The sequence below is a fragment of the Hippichthys cyanospilos genome, chromosome 11, assembly GCF_059441005.1.
Source record: "Hippichthys cyanospilos isolate Australia breed blue-spotted pipefish chromosome 11, RoL_Hcya_1.0, whole genome shotgun sequence".
In the NCBI taxonomy this organism is placed as follows: Eukaryota; Metazoa; Chordata; class Actinopteri; order Syngnathiformes; family Syngnathidae; genus Hippichthys; species Hippichthys cyanospilos.
The window spans coordinates 9,483,762-9,505,207 of record NC_142379.1 but is presented as its reverse complement, the minus strand read 5'-3'; the positions used below and the strand labels follow the sequence as shown (position 1 = coordinate 9,505,207).

Genomic DNA, 21,446 nt, shown 5'->3' with positions numbered 1-21,446 from the left:
TTCTTTCATCCGCTAATAAAGAGACACTTGCAAAAAGCCCAAAGTTAAAAGCGGTATATGCAAGGTCTCCCAAAGGCAACAGGTGATAAATTAAAGGGCCTTCCACTACTACTATCCCTCCTAGTTCCTCCCAGCTTTTGTTGCACTTTGGCAGGTCCCTTCATCGTTAAAAGCTCTTTTCACTGAGATTAAAGCTGGGGAGGAAACAGGGCTAAGCGACGTGTGGGGCAAGGATGTTTTCCTAAGGTGGGCTTTACAAGAAAAGGGTGTGCTCAAAGGTGTGCAGCTGGCCGGGGAAAAAGAAGACAGTGCTTCTGTTAGTCAATTTGCTAAGCTTTGTGAGTGTTTCATCACTCATTGTCTCCCCTCTCTCTTTCTTGTCCTCTTGGGCCAATGCAGGTTTCATCATCATGACGGATGTCTGAGCTGCAGGCCAAACGTGCTTCTCTGATCGTGTGTGTGTGTTGGAGCCGATCTTGAATGTTTCAACAAGACACATGGGCAAATTCCTGTGGACCCGTAGATACAGGCATGTGAGGCGGGAAATTATAATAAATGAAAGGGGGGCATCCAAACTAAGCAATGTTTACTACAAACAACGGCTCATTTTCACAGGGTACATGGAAATTACTTGTAATGGAGAGGAGTGGTTACCTGGAATCTGTCTAAATCTAAGGTGGAAAGTTAGTATCTTTTTGTCATTGTTAAAGTTGAACATACGATGGCAAATATCCTTTATAATTGAATTAAAAATACAGTACACAAAAATATAAATGCAACACTTGTTAATGCTCCCATCTCAGGTGTTGTAATGCATTTAATCCTTGTAGTCAGTCTGCCTCCAAGCTTAGAATTCAAATCATCTTTCCCCTGTTGAAATGAATGCAAATGCTGTTAAGTGCATTGAAATGCAGTGGACTTTTGAATAGGAAAATAGGCCACTGTAATATAATAATATCATTTGTAAAAATGAATCAGTATTATCATATCCTATCCAATTCAATGGAAAAGTGCTGCTCTTTCAGTTTGTTTTTTGGTCGAATGGGTTCAGTATAATACACATACAAATATACATACATAATATATTCATTAGCTGCTTTCTAGCGTTGTGCATTGTTTGTTGGGATGAAGCTAAACTGAAAATCACTGGAAAATCATCTCTGCGGACGCCATCGCCAGCACTCGCAACCTGCGCAGAGCGGGGAACATTGTCAGAGGCACAACTCATTTTGGTCGAGCTTTCAAACTGTTGACCTCTGTTGAAAGCTGGGCAAACAGACTCAGAGACAGCTTTTTCTCAGAGCTATAAACACCACAAAAACAAAAAAACAACAAAATAAAAACACACTAAATCAACAAAAACTCTTGTAAAACTATGATTTTGATTCTATATTGGAGCAATGCTCCCAATTTCGTTTTATACCTGATGTACAATTACAATAAAAACATTCTATTCTATTCCATCATAAAACACCATTGCACTTCCAGATTCTGTGAAATACCTTTGGAGATGGGTTATGGTGGAAGATTTAATTCAACAGCTCTGCAGGACTTTCTGCTGTCAGCAGCATGTTCCCCCAAAACTTGTCATGGTTATGGTATTGTTCTGCATGACAATATTGAACAATTAAATCTCATATCTGCGAAGGAGAAGTCCTCAACAACTCAAGATTTGTGAACAATGCTTGAGAAAATATATCTTTTTATGATTATAGTTTCCGTGTTTAGCTCATGAAAACTGACAGACAAAACAAGTGTTTGTATTTTTTACAATTAAGTGCAAATCTTTTGGTATTTGCATTTTAAGTCTGTCGTACCACTTAAAATGCACCAACAGACAATCATGAGTCATGCACACCCACCCCACTCCACCCCACCAGCCAATCCACAACAATATGCTGGGACATGTGCATTTTAGCAAACTAGTGTATACTTGAACCAATAATTATATGTTACATCTTGACTCTGAACACAGAGTACATCTATACATGTTGTTCTTGTAAAGTTGCGATATGAGATTTCAACTACATGAGTTTTGCACCTTTTGCACTAATGAGAATCACCAAATCAAATTCTAAATCCCAAAAGTTGCTTCATGTTGCAAATCCTTTGCTCTTAATATGATAAGAAAAATATACTGTTCTGCCACGACATTAAAACCTTTAAAAATGATTTGTGTAAACAGAGCTGAATCGGTCGGCAGAAGTTGGATTTGTTCTTTGTGGAAGTAACAATGGAATTAATCATAACAAGTTCAAGGATGATTCACCTTGAGTTGGACCCAGTTGTTTCGGGTAAACACTGTATTTTTCCATGTGATGGCAAGTGCATATTTTCTCAAATACAAAGCATCAGGCATTTGTGGTACCCCCCCCCCTCCTCCAAATTAAATAAATAAATACCTAAAACAAGTACAATTAAAATACAATATCATGTTGTATTTATTAGAATTAAAATCATACTGTATTGCCTAAAATAGTGCCTCCTGGGCGCATGGTCCATTATAAGACCTTAAGTAAATTCAAAGAATTGTTTATAAATTGCAAGTAGCTACTTGTAAGTTAATTGTTAAAAACAAAAAAAAAAACATGCAAACACTGATAATCATGTAGCATTTAACTGTAGATATATAGCATGTATCTTTTATAGCATGTCAGTTTTCCTGCGTTTTATACATCGCCGATCACAGAGAACAACTGCCTCAGTCATATTTCAGTGTTTTTGGAAAACAAGAAAACACATTTTTCAGAATGCACATTTTTTGACATTGTGACAGAAAACAGCTCAAGTTTGCAAACGTTAAAACACAATAAAAAAAATACCAATGTGTTTGAAAAAAAAGAATTTTAGTTGTTTTCCAAAATATTGAATTACAAGTAAGGCAATATGCTATGTGGCTGATACTATATAAAAATAGTATAAACAACAAAAACTTCTTTAATGGAGGGTCTATTATTTGCTATTAATGGATGGCTGCAGGTCAAATTGGTTCAGTTATTTAGCATGTCCCAATTATTTGTTATTTTGCTACTTTTCTCCAGAAGTCATAACTTTTATTTTGTTTTAAACTCCATACATTGTCGCATATTGACAATGCTATTTCATTAAATTAAAAACTACATAAAAAAAGCCTCCACATCTGGTTTTAAGTACATTACAAAAGAAAAAAAATCTATGGAAAAAAATGGCATTAAATACGTCAACCAAATCTTCCGTTGTATTTACGATGCTGTCTTATCTCCGAACTCAAAGAATCAATCACATATTTGCGACTCCTGTTAGGGCACATATTGACACGGAAGACCCTCTGTGTTCCCTGAGCTGCCGGATGAAACTTGTTGAGGAATCTCTCCGTGATGTCACTCACAATGATTGGAATTGATAGTAGGTAGTTAATGTTGAGATCACATTGCAGGTCTGCAGGGTAAAAAAGTGCCACATCCTCTCCCTCCCCCTCTTCTTTTGTTGTTTGTTTTCTCTTTTCCCCCCACTGAGCCATGGCAAATAACACACATTCAGATGTCCCTGCGTCTTCTATCGGTGTGACTGGCAGTTCATCTTTCAACACTCACTAAAATGAGGAGACGAGCCACTGGAGAACGTCAAGTCTTTGAGGACACATGCCAGGCTGCACGTACACAAAGACTTGTTGACAACAAAAGGCTCATTCCTCTATTTTGCACGTACAGAGAATCGAACGCATCAATGCTGTATTTATAACCTGCGGAAAAAAAGCATCACGTTTTATGTTAGTTCTTTTGCAAGACACTCCCATTGAGTTTATCTCTCACCTTCCCGAAGTTACAACAGGCCTTCCCTCCAGGCACAATTACATTCCCCAAACCTCTCTGTTCGTTTCCTTCCTCCCTCACCTGTCACAAACCCTCAGCATTGATCCTCTAGAAGATAATCCAGAATTCCTTCGCTCCCACACTTTGATATGGATAGAACAACTTTTACAAGAAAATATCCCATTGTTTGAGGACAATAATGTCCAAATGTTGGACAGAGGACTGCTGATTTGAATGAGGTGTGGAAGAAGCCATCAGTGTCAAACTACAGTAGAAAGGCCCTCTGGCAAACAGAAGCGGTTTAAGCCAACATTGATGGTCTGCTTCCGACAACGTCCTGATGTCTTTGCCTTACATATCGTCTCCTTCAAACTAATGAGTCGTTTTTCCACCGGGCACATGAACAACCCGTCGCTAAGCAGAACGGTTACTGAGAGTCGCATGAATGATGTTTTTCATCGACAATACGTGAATATAAAATCTTAAACTATATTAAATGTTCATTCATGTTATTAATAATTACTGTAAAACTGTTGCAATGCTTCACTCGTCAGATAATCCCTAAGAAAAAAAATTAAGGGGTTTATTCACAATTCACACTCTTTAGATTATATATTCTTTGGTGATAAGAAGATGAGGTGGCCGAGTGGTTAAGGCGATGGACTGCTAATCCATTGTGTTCTACACGCATGGGTTCGAATCCCATCCTCATCGTACCTTGAGTTGTTTAATACTACAGGCAAGGTTTATGTTTGTATCCTTGTCACCATGTGGTACACAACTGCATTGCCAGAATTGAGTAGGTCCTTGTCTAAATAAAGGCTTGTATCTCACCACATTTAATTATAGCAAGTTTTGCACCTTACTCAGTGCAAAAGAAGTCAAATCACGCCAAATTGACCCACTTTGACCTCCGAACCCAGATGAGGTGGCCGAGTGGTTAAGGCGATGGACTGCTAATCCATTGTGTTCTACACGCATGGGTTCGAATCCCATCCTCATCGTAATTTGGTCTCTTTACTAATGCAAGCAAGGTTTTTGTTTGTGTCCTTGTCATCGTGTGGTGCCTAACTTCTTTGGGTCCTGCGAATTAATTTGGTACCCGTCGAAATAATGCGTGATCAGCACCCTCCCCCTTTTTTTTAATAGCAAGTTTTACATGTTTCTTGGCATTGAAAAAGTCCGATCATGCCAAATTGACCTCAGTTTTTGCTTCGATAACAGGTGAGGTGGCCGAGTGGTTAAGGCGATGGACTGCTAATCCATTGTGTTCTACACGCATGGGTTCGAATCCCATCCTCATCGCAATTTGAACTGTTTAACGCTTCAGGTAAGGTTTACATTTGTGAAATCTACATTGTATGTTTGTGTATGGACTCCAATGCTAGTTGGTACATGTCTAAATATGTCTTTACACGTTTCTCAGTGTGGAAAATTTCAGTCATGCTCAATTGACCCATTGAATAGCAATTGAGGTGGTTAAGGCAATACCCTGCTAATCCATTGTGTTCTACACACATGGAAAAGAATCCTGTTCTCATTGTAATTTGCACTCTTTAATACTGCAGGCAAGGTTTACATTTGTATCCTTTTCAGCATGTGGTACACAACTGCTTCCAGTCTGCATTGCCAGAATTAAGTAGATCCTTGTCTAAAAGGCTCGTTTGTCACCACTTTCTATTATAGCAAGTTTTGCACCTTGCGCAGTGCAAAAGAAGCCAAATCACGCCAAGTTGACCCACTTTGACCTGAGAAATCAGATGAGGTGGCCGAGTGGTTAAGGCGATGGACTGCTAATCCATTGTGTTCTACACGCGTGGGTTCGAATCCCATCCTCATCGGAACTTGAACTGTTTAATAACGCATGCAAGGTTTTTGTAATTGTCATCATGTGCTACCCACCTCCTTCGAGCCTGCGGTGCCAGAATTAAATAGGTCCCTGTCTAAATAATGGGTGATTTGTCACCAGTTATTTTTTTCTAGTGAGTTGTACACCTAGCTCAGTAAAAAAGAAGTCAATTTATAGCAAATTAACCCTGTTTAGTCTTCTTTCCCAGATGAGGTGGCCGAGTGGTTAAGGCGATGGACTGCTAATCCATTGTGTTCTACACGCATGGGTTCGAATCCCATCCTCATCGTAATTTCAACTGTTTAATGCAGTTGTGGTTTACATTTGTGAAATCTACATTGTATGTTTGTGTATGGACTGCAATGCTAGAATTAAGTTGGTTCCTGTCTAAGTATCTCTTTACATGTTTCTCAGCGTGGAAAAAGTCCAATCATTGAATATCAATTGAGGTGGCTGAGTGGTTAAGGCGATAGACTGCTCTACACACATGGAATAGAATCCTGTTCTCATTGTAATTTGGACTCTAAATACTGCAGGCAAGGTTTACATTTGTATTCTTGTCACCATGTGGTACACAACTGTTTCCAGTCTGCATTGCCAGAATTAAGTCGGTCCCTGTCTAAATAATGGGTGATTCGTCACCAGTTATTTTTTTTAGCAAGTTTTGCACCTTACTCAGTGCAAAAGAAGTCAAATCACGCCAAGTTGATCTCCAAACCCAGATGAGGTGGCCGAGTGGTTAAGGCGATGGACTGCTAATCCATTGTGTTCTACACGCATGGGTTTGAATCCCATCCTCATCGTAATTTGGACAATGCAAATTTGTTTGTGTCCTGGTCAACATGTGGTAACCAACTGCTTGGAGTCCGCATTACCAGGAATAACTTGGTAAAATAATGGGTGACCTCACTGTTTTTTTTTTTCTTTTTAAGAGATTTACAGTTTTTAGTTTTACACGGGTCTCTGCATATAAAATTCGAATTATGCCAAATGGACCCTTTTTGGCCTTCAGTAACAGGTGAGGTGGCCGATTGGTTAAGGCGATGGATTGCTAATCCATTGTGTTCTACACGCATGGGTTCGAATCCCATCCTCATCGTAATTTTGACTGTTTACTAATGCAAGCAATCCCATCCTCATCGTAATTCTGACTGTTTACGAATGCAAGCAAGGGTTTTGTTTGTGTCCTGGTCAACATGTGGTACCCAAATGCTTGGGGTCCGCATCGCCAGGATCAACTTAGTACCTGGTGAAATAATGGGTGATCCCTAACCGTTTTTTTTTTTTTTTTTTAGATTTACAGTTTTTTAGTTTTTAGTTTTACACGGGTCTCTGCATATAAAATTCGAATTATGCCAAATGGACCCTTTTTGGCCTTCAGTAACAGGTGAGGTGGCCGAGTGGTTAAGGCGATGGATTGCTAATCCATTGTGTTCTACACGCATGGGTTCGAATCCCATCCTCATCGTAATTTTGACTGTTTACTAATGCAAGCAATCCCATCCTCATCGTAATTCTGACTGTTTACGAATGCAAGCAAGGGTTTTGTTTGTGTCCTGGTCAACATGTGGTACCCAAATGCTTGGGGTCCGCATCGCCAGGATCAACTTAGTACCTGGTGAAATAATGGGTGATCCCTAACCGTTTTTTTTTTTTTTTTTTAGATTTACAGTTTTTTAGTTTTTAGTTTTACACGGGTCTCTGCATATAAAATTCGAATTATGCCAAATGGACCCTTTTTGGCCTTCAGTAACAGGTGAGGTGGCCGAGTGGTTAAGGCGATGGATTGCTAATCCATTGTGTTCTACACGCATGGGTTCGAATCCCTTCCTCATCGTAATTTTGACTGTTTACTAATGCAAGCAATCCCATCCTCATCGTAATTCTGACTGTTTACTAATGCAAGCAAGGGTTTTGTTTGTGTCCTGGTCAACATGTGGTACCCAAATGCTTGGGGTCCGCATCGCCAGGATTAAGTTAGTACCTGGTGAAATAATGGGTGATCCCTAACGTTTTTTTTTTTTTTTTTTTAGATTTACAGTTTTTTAGTTTTTAGTTTTACACGGGTCTCTGCATATAAAATTCGAATTATGCCAAATTGACCCTTTTTAACATTCAGTAACAGGTGAGGTGGCCGAGTGGTTAAGGCGATGGATTGCTAATCCGTTGTGTTCTACACGCATGGGTTCGAATCCCATCCTCATCGTAATTCTGACTGTTTACTAATGCAAGCAAGGGTTTTGTTTGTGTCCTTGTCATCCTGTGGTACCCGACTGCTTCGAGTCCGCGTTGCCAGAATTAAGTAGGTCCCTGTCTAAATAAAGGGTGATGTGATGACTACGATGTGACTGTGAACACATCTCAGTTCTTTCTCCTCACGAGTAAAAATAATCTAAAGTCTTCCTTCCCTGTTTTGTTCAATGTGCGTTTTTATTCCCAATAGTTAAATAAAAGACCTGATCACCCCTTAAGTAAGAATATGGCCCATATAAAAATGCACATAAGTTCATCAAAAGTCAGCTAATGTGGCTGACAGATCAATCTTCCACGAATGGTGCCAACTTTAAAAAAAAAAAAAATGAAATAAAAAATGTATGTTTAAGTTAACATTTAGGGACACACCCATACTTTAGGCCTTCATTTTTTACAAAAAAGGTGCATCGTATATTTGTTGAATTACGGTATTTGAGTACGTAAAGGATAATGAATGTCAACATGATAAATATGAGTAATGTAGGGCAGTCTAACTCCATAAATTCATAGGAGTTTCCTCCAAACCCTTTGCGAGTTGCGTCCTGTTCTCAACCGGCCATGCGCTACAATGTGTCATTGAGATAAGACAGTAAACCCTGGAGGATGATGTCAAGACTGATGAATGACATCAGTTGACCTCCACACCAGACACCCGCAAATCAACCGTCACATCCATCCTGTCTCCAGCAATTACAAACATTGCAGACTCCTCAGTGAGCACGCTACTTCATGTCTAAATGATGTCATATTTATGATGTATATTTATATAAAGTTTCTGATTCATGCATTCTATATATTCTCTGAGTCTTTCTTCCTAATATTTGTGTATTTTCCTTTATTTGTTATATTTTGAGTAATATTTTACATTTGCTCCTAAAATTGATCAAATATTTAGTGTACTATTTTTAAATGACAATTTAATTGCTTTGTATCTTGTCTACTAAATGTATACATTTATCATCTGCTATTTTTGTCACCCATTTTATGCTGAGTTCCAATATTTGATCCTTTTTTAATGTAATTTCACTGCATTTTTTCCCAACAAGTATTTATTTTCGATTGTGTTCTATTTTTTAAATCTTTCGTCTAAAATACATGTATTTATCAAATCTTATTGCAATTTTGTCTACTGTCTTGGTGGTCTCGTTTTTCATTTTGTCATCAGATATTTTTCTTTTTTATAAGTAAAAACACCATCATTTAGTATTTTATGTCAACCATTTTTATTTTTTACTGTATTTTGTAATAATTCATTTTGAAACGTCTTGTTTTTATTTGTTTTTCTTAAAATATTTTTGTCGGATATCTGTCTATCTGCATTTTTAATCATTTGTATTTTTTGCCTGACAATTTTTGGAGACGATGTGTCTTTTTGTGTAATGTGTAAAGTGCGTCTTAGAGTGATCCCGCTATTTAAAATCTGAGTGTGTGCGTGTGTGTGTGAGGGGAAAGGGCCATTAATCCCCCCAGTTAGGTGAGTGAGTTTGAGGCTAAAGGTGACACCTCAAGTCCCAGGTGTGCAACACCTGTACTCAGCCCCATCACACAGGTGAGTGTGACTCACCGGCCTACTCCCTCCTGACCCTCCTTTTAAACACCTCTAATTCTGTTCTCGTCTTTCTGAAAGCCCCCTAAAAGCCCTCACGTTCTTACCCTCACATTTCTTACAATGGAATGCCTTGGTCTTAAATGACATCATTTTGAGAGGACCTATTGCAGGGACTCTCAATTTTTTTTCTAAATGAAACAAATATTTCATATTTAAAGTGACACTGTGAAAGATTTAGACAGTTTTTCATTAAAAATGAATAAATTAAATTATTGTACGTTTCAAAAACTTGCAAATAAATGGGTTCTTAATGACCAATAATATGTTTTAAATATAATCGAAGGTCTAGTTATCATTAAATGATATTACATGGGGGGTGGCACTCGTCTGGAGGTCACCGTGTCTGTTATAGCTACGGACAGCAGGAGAAGGAGTGTTTGCTGCATTTACCGTAATGCCCCTAAACTTCCCACAGGCACACGCAAAAAATTACAGACACTCCCTGTAAAAAGTATATTTTAACCTCATACACTGTGGTACAATGACCTCACGCACAGTCTGAAGATGAACACTCTTTACATTTGAAATAAATTTAGATATTAAAATGTAATTTTCACAAATTCCACCCGTCGATTCAAAAAAATTAAGGCAGCCCTTCAACCAGTCCTTCTCAAATAGTGGTGTGATGGAGGGGTGGGGGGGTGTGTGGAGATCCTAGTGAGAAAAATAGACAGTAATTGGAAAAATATCATTGAAAAGCACAAAAGTTTGCACAGCCGAAGTCATGACAGCCTACGGAACCATATTTTTCAACCCCATTAAAACGTGATTATGATAATGACTTGTCCCGGTGTTTAAAGTGGCGTGGTTCCGGCCTTGCCCTTGCGTCCTCTCACTAGCATCCAATGAGAGAGCATGCGCAAACATCAGTGTGCTTCACTTATGGCTGGCGTGTGCCTCTCTTGTGTTTGCTGACCCTTTTACGGTCCCTCTGAAAGCACACCAAAGGAAAACTTTTTCCAAGCCCAGATGATTTCGTAAGGACTTCGGTCAAGGCTGACTCGTCCACCTCAAAGGAGCCAGCGGTTAATAAAGTTAAAGCCTGGCTCAACAGTAGCGCTTTACAATCCTGGCTTTTACATGACGTTCCCAGTGTTTGGCCCGCGGGGGTCGGAACGCTGAGTGAGCAGGACACAATTGAGAGACCGGATTAGCCTTTGTGGCAAGTGACAAGTTGTGAGGAGGTCAGGAGGCTTTTGTGGGGGGTGGCTCACCTGGGAAAGTAGCAATTTAGTCAAACCCTGCTTTTGTTACCATGGCGACATTGCTTCACAACTTTTGTCCGGGCGCGAACAAGCCCGGACATGTTATCGGCCGTTCACTCCTGCTTTGATTTCACTGCCGCTGTAATTGTTATCTTATCTAAAGAGTCAAAAAGAGTTTTTGTAGGTAGGTGACATGTCACTATTTATTTTTTAAATCAGCAGAGGTGGAGGCTCAGTTGTAACTTAACCAAGTTGTACTTTGCAAATAGACATAAGACAATTTTTTTTTTAATTAAGTATGAAAGAAATGAACGATTTGGTAATAAATAACTGTACTTTTCCAGAGTTTTAATGCCATCTTATGAAACTCAAGGTGTTTCAGAAAAATGACAAATTAATGGAAAATAGTGAATGTTCCAAAAATAACATTGTTTCACAAAAAACAAAACCTTAATATTGAACTATGATTGTTCAAGCTTTTCTTGAATAAAGTTCGGCTTTGTCAAAGTGCTGTGAATCTAGAGACATGCAGGTGGAAAATCATAGGCCTGGGTCGAGGATGACTCAATGAAATGAACGTCTTGCAAGGATACAGCTCACTGGATGTCTGGATGTTTAAATAGAAGTGGTACATGGTTGCTCGCCCGAGGCAAGCTCCTAGAATTACTAGTCACAACAGGCAACCCTGATGACCTAACTTCCTTTACCTTATTGTACACACATGCGCACAATCACATGCATGCACACACACAATGGAAATTTGCGTGAAGCTCTTTCATTTCCCTGCTAATAAGCTCTTAATCATAAAAGCCACCTAGGGGCTGCCGCCCCTCTTTGCTGTGAAATTACATTTCCATGATGTCACGTCACCCGTCTATGAACTTTTCTGAAAAAGCCTGACCATTTGCTAATGCTGACGACGACGAGGGGAAAATGCACAATAGTGTTAGATTCTTGGGTGAATGTCATTACGCTGCAAAAATTTGCAGCAAAACAATGCCACTGGCAAAAGCAAAGTTCCAATTTGCTTTGAAGAATTTGTATGTAGTGACACCATGACAGTTTCTATTCACATAAGTACTAAATAAGTACACTTTATTTAATTCCACCCCTCTTTTAATAACCCCAAAATACCCTAGCCATAAAACATATTACCCTCACTTATCCATTAGAAACTCAGCTCCTCTCCGGTTGTCATTGCAGCAGTAATATTTGTCATTCTTTGCAGATGATAAAAATGTATGCCTGTGAGTGTATATCCGTGTACATGTGGTTCTAGGGTTGGAGACAGCGTTAGACATCGAAATTGGAACTTATTCTAGTTTTAAAAACTACATTTAACAATAGAAATCAAAGTCTCCCTTTAAAAACAAAGATTTTCTTATTTGATTAGTGTGTGATTTTATCTATGTTCCCCTTTTTATCTGTTTGACTTGTTATGGAGTTTTTTTCACATTCAGGCAAGATCAGTAAAATAATTTGGAATATCAATGGTCATTTTTGGGTTTCTTTAAATTCGAGCTTTAACGACACAAGTCTTAAGAGCAGTCTGCTGATTTTAAGAGTGTTTACAGGGACAAGTGAAAAAGATTCTTAAGACTATCAAAAGGAGGAACTACAAGAAGGGAGTCAAATACAAAAATGAAACATATCAGTGTTGTTGAACTCACTTTTCTATGAAGGTCATCTCATTCTAGCTACACACAGTTGTCCTGTACGTTAAATGAAAGAGTCTATTCAAACAAAGCCAGGTGGTCAGTGAACAACGAAATTTTATACTAATACTTGTTTTCTATCACAGATTGTACTGCTTTTTAATATACAGTAATATTACCAAACATTTAATGTTTCATGCATTAAGTTTATATCATTTCTTTCATACTTGTCAGCTGTTGGCCTGTGAAGGCCTTTGAGGCTGTGGTTAAAGGCTATTTAAATACATTTGATTAAATGTATTTGTTTATATCACAAATCACAGTTTTATCTTTTATGAAATTAAATGATCATTTATCATCAGAAAATCACCAACATTCAGTGTGAAAGCACTCTAAACTTAAACACTAACAAAAGAAAAAAACGTGTTTCTGCTGCAAATGGAGACAGTCTAATGAGCAACACTCCATTAAAAATGACACTGCCGTCCATCTCTGTATCCTACAGAGCGTTTCATGTTGACAGCTGTTTTGTTTTACCAGCTCGCATCCATCTTTGGCCGGGTATCAAAAAACCTGGATAATTTGATGTTTTGGCAAATGATGGGCCTATTTGGGGATGCTGCTTCACACAGCCTTGTCTTTAACGCAATGTGTTTGTAGTCACAAGCTGGGAAAGGAGGTGTGACCATGAGGTGGCACACAAATCTGTCAGCACACTGGCGGCATTGTGAATGAGGGCATGTTTAGTCATAACAATAAGTATGTTTATCGCATACTTTTATGTGTGTAATTGTATGCGCGCTGTTAACCGCACATGCTCACACTGGGATGCTTCTTAAACTGAGAGCAGCTGCCTGTCTTTTCTTTTATTCTCAAGTTGACTTTTTTTTTTAAGCCTCCCAACGAGATGCGGAATGAATTAATAGATTAAAAGGATCGAACTGTGTAAGGCTTTAATTTCCTGTCAAGACAATATGTTCCAATGTGGTTTTTTTATCACCCCGTGACTGTCACTGGCAAAAAATATGTCCTTGGGAATGCTGACTGTGACGTTTATTCAGCAACCACAAAGATTGCTTTGAGTCGTTCAACGAGCTCCACAGAGAAAATTTGAACGCAGTGTGTTGCAAAACGATTTGGGTTTGGTATGTAATAAAAATTCAGCTTCCACTTCAAAAGCTGAACTTATGTGCTGTGAGGAGATAGTTAGTTAGCTAGGAAGCTACAGTAGTTAGCTAGGTCAAATAAATGGCTATATAAATAGATTTCGATGTGAAAGCGATACAATGTAAAAGAGGATTTTCACATTGTTGGCAACAATTGTTTGAAAATGAGAACAAATCATATGTTCAACTTCACGTTCCTGAAGTGACCTATTTCCAAACAGAGCATCATCCATTAGGCGTCTCCGCTGATCCCTCGGTTAAGTCAGTCTGCCGGCCTCTGCGTCAGTCCAAACAAAGGCCAGTTTGGAGAAGAAATTGGGCCAATGAATCAAAAGTGCAAGCGACACCGTGCAGCAACACGCCCGTGTTTCTGTCCTGTTGACCCCGCAGCCCCATTAAGAAGCCGGAGCGCCGCATTGGTGGAGGAAGCGCTGCAGCCCCCGGCTCCTTCCTTCTCCTCCTCCTTTGCTTTGCTCACCGCACTGCACCTTTCCCACACACTGTCGGGGTTCACCTCTGACTCCTGACCCCTGTGAAGCAGGGGGTTTGGGGGAGGGGGAGAGGGGGACCACCCAGCCAGGCTCTTATGCTCCCAATTCTTGAGGAGAAGACAAGAGAGGGATGTGGTGCTGCATGGGTCTTGAGGGAATCGCATTAGGTCAGGTTAGGGAAGGGGAAGAAGATCAAAGCAGGGAGGGAAATGGAAACAGGGGCTGTTAAGGGTCATTTTGGGCTAAAGCAGATGTGTCAAACTAAAGGTGGCAAATCAAATGTGTCTACTTTGTTTCTTGCTAAATGTGTTTGCGGTTTGGCAGAGTCTGAACAATTCTTCATAAAGGTGCTTCAAGCTGTTCATTTCCACCTGCAGGTGCAGTTTAACTGTAAAACTAAACATAAAAATAAGAGAATTGCACTTTGTGTATATTTTCAGAAAGTTTGTTTCACCCAATACCAACAAACAATGCAAAACATCACAATGGGGGCCCTGTTAACGCGTACGCCCCCAACATCTAATACATAAAGCAAAAGATTACCGTATCGCACCTGTATATAAGCTGCACCAGCTAAAATTGAAAAAAAAAAAGTATAAGCTGAAGGTCATAACGTCACATATTTATGCATAAAGATTGCATATAGAAGTTTTGTACCTTTTCAAAAAAACGTTTTTTCGATTGCCAGCTCACAGCAAGTGTCAATCATACATAATCACACACACAACCCTAAATACAGTACATACAATACATACAATACATATATATATATATATATATATATATATATATATATATATATATATATATATATATATATATATATATATATATATATATATATATATATATATGTATGTATGTATGTATGTATGTATATACAGTACACACACACAATAACATAATCATATTACATATCACAAACTTTTATCCAAGATCTTATTTTTTTATACTATGTATATTTTTTTATACATATTTTTTATGTCTTTAAGACTATATATTTAAAACCCTTTTTGAATACAGTCATTACATCTTTTGAGTCGCGTAAACCAGACTGGACAGTAAGCCACAGCCACAATTTTCCCTCTTCTGTACGGCGAAATACCAATACCAGAATACAGGGGCGGTGCTACGTGATGTCAGAGACCTCAATTTCTGTCGACCTCTCATCGAAATTACACATCATTTAGGCCATCCTGCAGAAAAATATCTGGTTACATCCCTGTCAAAATAAATACATTTCAAAGAACCCAGAACACTTGACAATGACAAAGAACATTTTTCACTGAAAAATGTTGTTTTATTTTCTTTGTTTGGTTTTCGTTTATTTATAATAACCTTGGTCCTTCACTAGAGGAATAAAAACAATTCCCATTGAATTGCAGCAAAAAGGAGGTCCAAAAAAATGATCTCATTACAATATGTTTTTATTAAGTAAGTACATTATAGATCACTACCGTTTTCCTGAAAAACACATTACAAACGTTTATGTCGTGAGCGTAGTAAGAAGGAACTCAACTCCCATTCCGCGCATCTCAAGGCAGCACTATAAAATGTTTTGGGTCATAACAGCTGTCTGAGGGTAACCCTACCTACTGTGTGGTCCATGACAAAAATGCATTCGTCACCCTAGGGCTAAAGAAATCAGCAGTGAGGCAATAAACTCAATCTACTGTACTTTTTTGTACCCCCCCCCCCCCCCCCCCCCCTTGAAAAATGAACAGATTGTAGTTGGCGCTTCAGCGGGGGGGTGGTGGTAAGTGATAACATAAGGGGAGAGAACTGAAAGAGTGACAGATTCTGTCCCTCTGTTGTAAATCTCTTTCTTTATCACCCCCACCCTTTATTCAGCAAGCAGGAAGTCCAAAAGCTCGAATTAAGCTGCAAGAGTGAGCTGACACATTTATGAGTGACTGTGTCACTTAGCGTCTCCTTTCTTTTCCACTTACACTCTCGCTTGGACACCATTCAGTCTGAGACTTGACAGGCATTAAATTTTTAAGACCCGACTTCACTTTTGTGCGTGACTGATCATGTCTCAAAGGTGCATGTCACCTACTGGACTCTAATGATATAATAGCGTCAACATTGTAGCATATTGACTTGAACCTTTTTTCCATGATTACTGGAATTTAGAGTACTGAGTTACAGACGTGTGTGAAATAGATTTTCAGGCCTCCAGCAGCAGGAATGGGAGCCATTAACGACTAATAAAGCTGTCTTGTGTATCTGTGACATATGGTGCAGCTACTACATGCCTAAAGTGGGCAAGAAGTGTCACATATGTTTAGGTTTTTAAGATTTACCGGCCGCCACATTTTACAAGGGAAAATTTGGTAAATACCTGAAAAAACTTTTATTTCATCTCATTCATCTCATTCTACTAGGGTTGGGACGAGACACTAATCGGACAGGACGAGATCTCACGAGACAGAGACCACGAGACGAGTCGAGATTTGACCAAATGATGCAAAAGAGGACACTTTATGTTGATTATGTTTTGTGGATCAATACAAACAATGTTTGAAGGGTTATAAAACTTAATAAACCAAACATGATGGCATATTTAGAGTCTTTTTTTTTAACCCAAAAATGCTTTGCACTGGTTAAGGGGCACTTGGATGAAAACATATTTGACACGGGGTACATCACTAAAAAAAGGTTGAGCATCACTGAATTAGAATACTGTACTGTGTTATGCCCAGTGATGCCAAATATGTTAAATACTCATACATTTATACATATATTATTGAAAAAATATGCAGATTTAGATGCCCTTCAAACATCTTAAAGCCTCCAACTAGCTTCCTCAATAGTCTCTAGTATTTATTATGTAACCGACTAAGGTTGACAGTTTTTACAGTTGTCTTGGCATGTGTTGGAACATGTCATTTTCTCACCGAATCAAGTTTGTTTGAGACGCAGTTGAGAAGAGTATCGAAAACATGGCAGATGTTTGAGTGTAACCGAACACGAGTCTCGCGAGGGACACAAGACGTGGGTCACTGGGACCAAACCATGTGACCTTGCACTGCAGCTGGGGAACATGCTGTGTGTGTGCGCGCATGGCTGGCTGTGAGTGTAATTTTTGTACGTTGTATAAGTGTGTTGCTAGTAATTGTAACTTGATAGCAGAGTGAACATATTTGTGGCACAGAGATAACACCTGTGAGATGATTCCCACGCTGAATGATGCAAGTTGATATGACGAGGGCGCTCTCATATCAGATGGCATCTTTTCATCTACTAAATCATCACGCACCAGCAGTTGTTGGCACTTAGCGCAAGCTTAAGTCACTTTAAACCATGAGATTTATGCACATAGCAGCACTTGAACTGACACGGATCAGTTGTGGGCCTTTTGTCGATAAGATGCATCGTTTGATACAACATTATTTGGAAATGACTTGATTATTATGATTATTTGAAGTGCACCCCCACAATGGATTTGAAATTTAAAAAAATATATACTTGATGGAAGACTAATGTCATCTTTGGTTTAGGAGACTACAACTAGTAGTAAAGTAATATGCAAAGTAATTGTACCTGCACTTTAGGTTACCTCACAGATGTTTTTTGTCACTCCAATCAAAAAGCTTTAATGGTATGAAAATCAAACTGTATCATAATGAGAAAATGGCCAATAAAGAAGTTATTTTATTCATTACATATATATAAATTCAGCTGGTTAAAAATTTTTCTCCCAAATATTGGAATAAGCATCAATCTTAAAAAAATATGCATTGATCAGGCCATACTTACAAGATAACAAGTCATAAATTGCAAGAATGCAGTTGTGGTCCTCTCTCCAAAAAATGCCATTCTGTAGTGGAAATGATACAGGAATAAATCAGACAGAAAAAAGGCCATTTACCGGCGATGTCTAACACATAACCAAAAAAAAAACAAAAAAACCCCACATTTTTGTGCAATAACATCAATCATACACAAACACACACGCGTACAGGCACACACAGTCAAAGTCCATTCACATTACACTTTGCATCGCAATACAAACATCTGTGATCATTTGGGAGTGTTGTTGCCTTGTGACGGTGGGCTTGAACTTTGTTTTTATCACTTCTTATCTGTGTGTATGCGTGTGTGTGAGATTGCATGCACGTGTGTGTGTGTTTGTGCCTGTGTTCCTGTAAAAAGCCCTATTTTTTGATAAGCTGAGGCCAAATGAATTCTTTTTAACTGCTTTCAAAATTGTACTATGACATCACTACTTAAAAAATGTATCACACAGTAATGCAACAAGATTGAAGTACATTTATGATTTTTACAGTCTTTTTTTACACCTTATATGTTTATTTTGCCTTGTCTGACCTGCTTTCCTCCCACCATATTCTCCACTAACTCACGTCTCATAAAGATGGTAAGTTACAGGATTTATAACTAAAGTAACAGAAAGTGAAACTTGAGATAATGTTAGAATAAAGTCATAATTTTACAATGGTTTTACGATAGCAATTTAAAATGTATTTGATGGAAAGGAGGAATGGCATAATGCTTAAGAACAAAGCTCAAATTGTAATCTCTCATGATGTTTATTAATTGACTGCAATTTTAGAAGAAAAATGTCAGAATTTCATAAATACGATGTCAGTTTTACAAGGGAAATGTTGTAATGTTAGAAAAAAAGTAATTTTACAACAGCGTTTAAATCTAGGGGATACTTGAACTCACTCTTCGTGAATGCATGATGTCACATGAATTTATTTCGACTCCTCCGGCCTGCTTTCCTCCCCGCTTATATTCGCTATTTCATCTCTTTTCAAGCTCTCGTATGTTTCCAAGATGGGAGTGCCAGTTATATTCCTCCATCCTAGTTATGTCACTCTCCCCGTCTGCAGCCCCTCTGGGGGAGGACTGCCAATCAGCAGGTCATAAAACAACACATACTTTCCACCAACTTAAAGTCACACAAGGTGTTACGATATCGCTTGTATGGCCTCCTTTCTTTAAACTGTGCCATCTTGAATTAGCTTACTGAATACATGGGGAACCATGTTCCATACACAATCAAAATTGTTGAAAGTCTGCAAGACCATCTCAAAAATATTTTTAACACAAACCTTGTGAAACGACAACAAATCACTTTACCCCATTAAAATAAATGGAGATGTCACAAATATTTTAACAAACACAAAAATACAAACAGTGTAACAATATTGTACTACAGGTGTCCATCTAAACTCTGCTCACAGGCTGCGTTTGAATTTTAACATGGACAAATGACCCAAACCGGCTATAAAGGAAAGCTGAAGAAAAAGTGTTTGTATAAATGTTTATACGAGGAAGTAATTTATGCACACTAAGAAAGAACTGCAATCTAACGGAGAAATAGTGTATAAATATCACAGCTCCTCAGGTACTGTATGACTCTGCCTTTATATGACTAGAGTCTGATTCACTGCATATATTCAAGTGGTGTTAAATGCATCAAGTCTGTAAAATGGCCATATTTGCTCTAAATAATGTGCTCATCGGGCTAAAAGCATTAAGGGCAGATTCTGTATGACAGTGTTTGACTGTAGGGGGTGGGGGGAATATTGTTGGGGTGAGCGGTTCTTATGTAACTGTTGGAAGGACAGAGTCATATGTCAGTGCAGGCAAATGGATAATTAAAAAAAGAGCCTTTTCCATACTTGGGCTTGCCAGGGCACAGGCCTCCTGTAAATTTGCATTGGAAGCTTAAATAGCTATAGTAGCGTAGACACCAACTGTCCGATTGCATCATGCTCTTGACGCAAAACAAGTCAACATGCATTTGAAAACTGCAAAACAAATGTGATATTTTAACAACAAACCAGATTTTTCTCATAGGAAAAACTGGGAATAAAAATATTCCAGGCAAATGCATCACATTTGCGAGATGTGGTTATTGGCTGGGGGGTGTCTATTGTTCTGTGTAGAACTTCGACTGACACCGATGACAGCGCTTCTTCAACACGTCACTTTTTTTACTAACACAAGCCTCAGTCAACTCAGCGAGTAGAGCAGCAAGACCACGCTAGCAACGACATTCCACTTTCAATCAAAAATGACAGCATCTATTCCAGATATTAGAATGTTGACTATCGAGTGACATTCAGTCATGCAGATGGTGTATTTTCTTCATGTAATCTCATATGCATGGAGCTAAATTGAGATCAGAGATTGTTGTATCTTTAGCTGGGTTCATTTCTGTCCCCCTTGTGACATTTAAACTAATCCAGGCGCAAAATACAGAAACACGCACTTGCTGTGTAAATCGTTGTTCAGTGACAGTTACTGTAGCTTCTGCAATAGTCATCCCAAAACCAAGTATTGTACATAAACAGTAAACACCTTTAAATAAGTTTTAAAGCAGCTTTTCTGTACGACCGACAGTATCTTCTTGGTCAGTGTAAAAGCATTTGTTTTATTACAGACAAAATTTTTGAATTGAAATAGTTGTGCTCTTCGGTTGTGTTGCTCAACATACATGCGACTCTTTTATTCAAGCGTTTGTAGCCATAAAAGGGAACACAAAAAGAAGAGAACAAACTGCATGATCTGTCTGTACTACTGTACATGATTTAACATAATTAGGCAAATTGTCCTGACAATGGGTAGATAAGTCCTCCAAACTAACAAAAATAAAGCCTACTGACCAACTGCGATGTTTGTTTTGATGTGTTTCGTTTTCAATATTGCATCATCGGCCATTTGAAGGTTGCATTCTACTTCGATGTGATGTCAATTTGAAATTTTCAGACTTAAAAAAATGATTTGAAGTACATCCAAACTTTATGCACCCAGGCAAATAACGTAGCATGTAAACACTATCACGACAGCTGAGTACATATAAGCATGATTGTTGCACATGCTAGAGAGGAGATACAATAGAATCCTCACACCAACACTTATGTCAGGAGTATTACAATACATGGATAGGCCTGTGTTTATCTGTAAAAATGATTGATAGGTACTACTGTAGCTTGTCTAATCCAGTCTTCAGTCCCTCGCTGAACTCTGACATAGATCCAATGCAAGCGTAGCAGATTGACGTCAGAGGGATCACCGCTAACTCCCTCGAACGCCAGCATGTCGATACACAATCACGGCAATGGGCCCGCAGCTCATACACACACACAAAAACACACTCGCCAGCACAGAGAGGCGGCTTGTTCCTCGAGCGCCAATCCCGAGACGCCGCGCTTCTACATTTCAAAGGCCAAGGTCAGACGGGCGCGCATTGACCAGGAAGTTACGCAGTAATGAGGCCAATTAGGAGGCTGCGGCCAGGAGGGTATTCCGTTTCTCTCATTCTTTGCCCAATTTGCGAGGATAAAGCCTCACTTTGTCCTCGTAAAACCATCCGCAAAAATGTTAAAAGCAATAAACACAGGCTTACTCCTCAGGCTTTTACTGCTGCCGTGAAACTTTTTTGCTACATG

At 38.8% G+C, this 21,446-nt stretch overlaps 10 non-coding genes across 10 annotated transcripts; all 10 read left to right on the top strand.

The window, feature by feature from the left end:
- Window positions 1-4,423: 4,423 nt before the first annotated feature.
- On the top strand, window positions 4,424-4,505 carry trnas-gcu (transfer RNA serine (anticodon GCU)). The gene has a single exon. It is a non-coding gene; the product is annotated as a tRNA-Ser (tRNA).
- Window positions 4,506-4,713: 208 nt separating this feature from the next.
- On the top strand, window positions 4,714-4,795 carry trnas-gcu (transfer RNA serine (anticodon GCU)). Its single transcript has one exon. It is a non-coding gene; the product is annotated as a tRNA-Ser (tRNA).
- A 219-nt stretch (window positions 4,796-5,014) lies between these two features.
- On the top strand, window positions 5,015-5,096 carry trnas-gcu (transfer RNA serine (anticodon GCU)). Its single transcript has one exon. It is a non-coding gene; the product is annotated as a tRNA-Ser (tRNA).
- A 454-nt stretch (window positions 5,097-5,550) lies between these two features.
- On the top strand, window positions 5,551-5,632 carry trnas-gcu (transfer RNA serine (anticodon GCU)). Its single transcript has one exon. It is a non-coding gene; the product is annotated as a tRNA-Ser (tRNA).
- Window positions 5,633-5,847: 215 nt separating this feature from the next.
- Window positions 5,848-5,929, top strand: trnas-gcu (transfer RNA serine (anticodon GCU)). The gene has a single exon. It is a non-coding gene; the product is annotated as a tRNA-Ser (tRNA).
- Window positions 5,930-6,361: 432 nt separating this feature from the next.
- Window positions 6,362-6,443, top strand: trnas-gcu (transfer RNA serine (anticodon GCU)). The gene has a single exon. It is a non-coding gene; the product is annotated as a tRNA-Ser (tRNA).
- A 214-nt stretch (window positions 6,444-6,657) lies between these two features.
- trnas-gcu (transfer RNA serine (anticodon GCU)) lies at window positions 6,658-6,739 on the top strand. The gene has a single exon. It is a non-coding gene; the product is annotated as a tRNA-Ser (tRNA).
- A 287-nt stretch (window positions 6,740-7,026) lies between these two features.
- On the top strand, window positions 7,027-7,108 carry trnas-gcu (transfer RNA serine (anticodon GCU)). Its single transcript has one exon. It is a non-coding gene; the product is annotated as a tRNA-Ser (tRNA).
- A 287-nt stretch (window positions 7,109-7,395) lies between these two features.
- On the top strand, window positions 7,396-7,477 carry trnas-gcu (transfer RNA serine (anticodon GCU)). The gene has a single exon. It is a non-coding gene; the product is annotated as a tRNA-Ser (tRNA).
- Window positions 7,478-7,764: 287 nt separating this feature from the next.
- On the top strand, window positions 7,765-7,846 carry trnas-gcu (transfer RNA serine (anticodon GCU)). Its single transcript has one exon. It is a non-coding gene; the product is annotated as a tRNA-Ser (tRNA).
- Window positions 7,847-21,446: the final 13,600 nt, after the last annotated feature.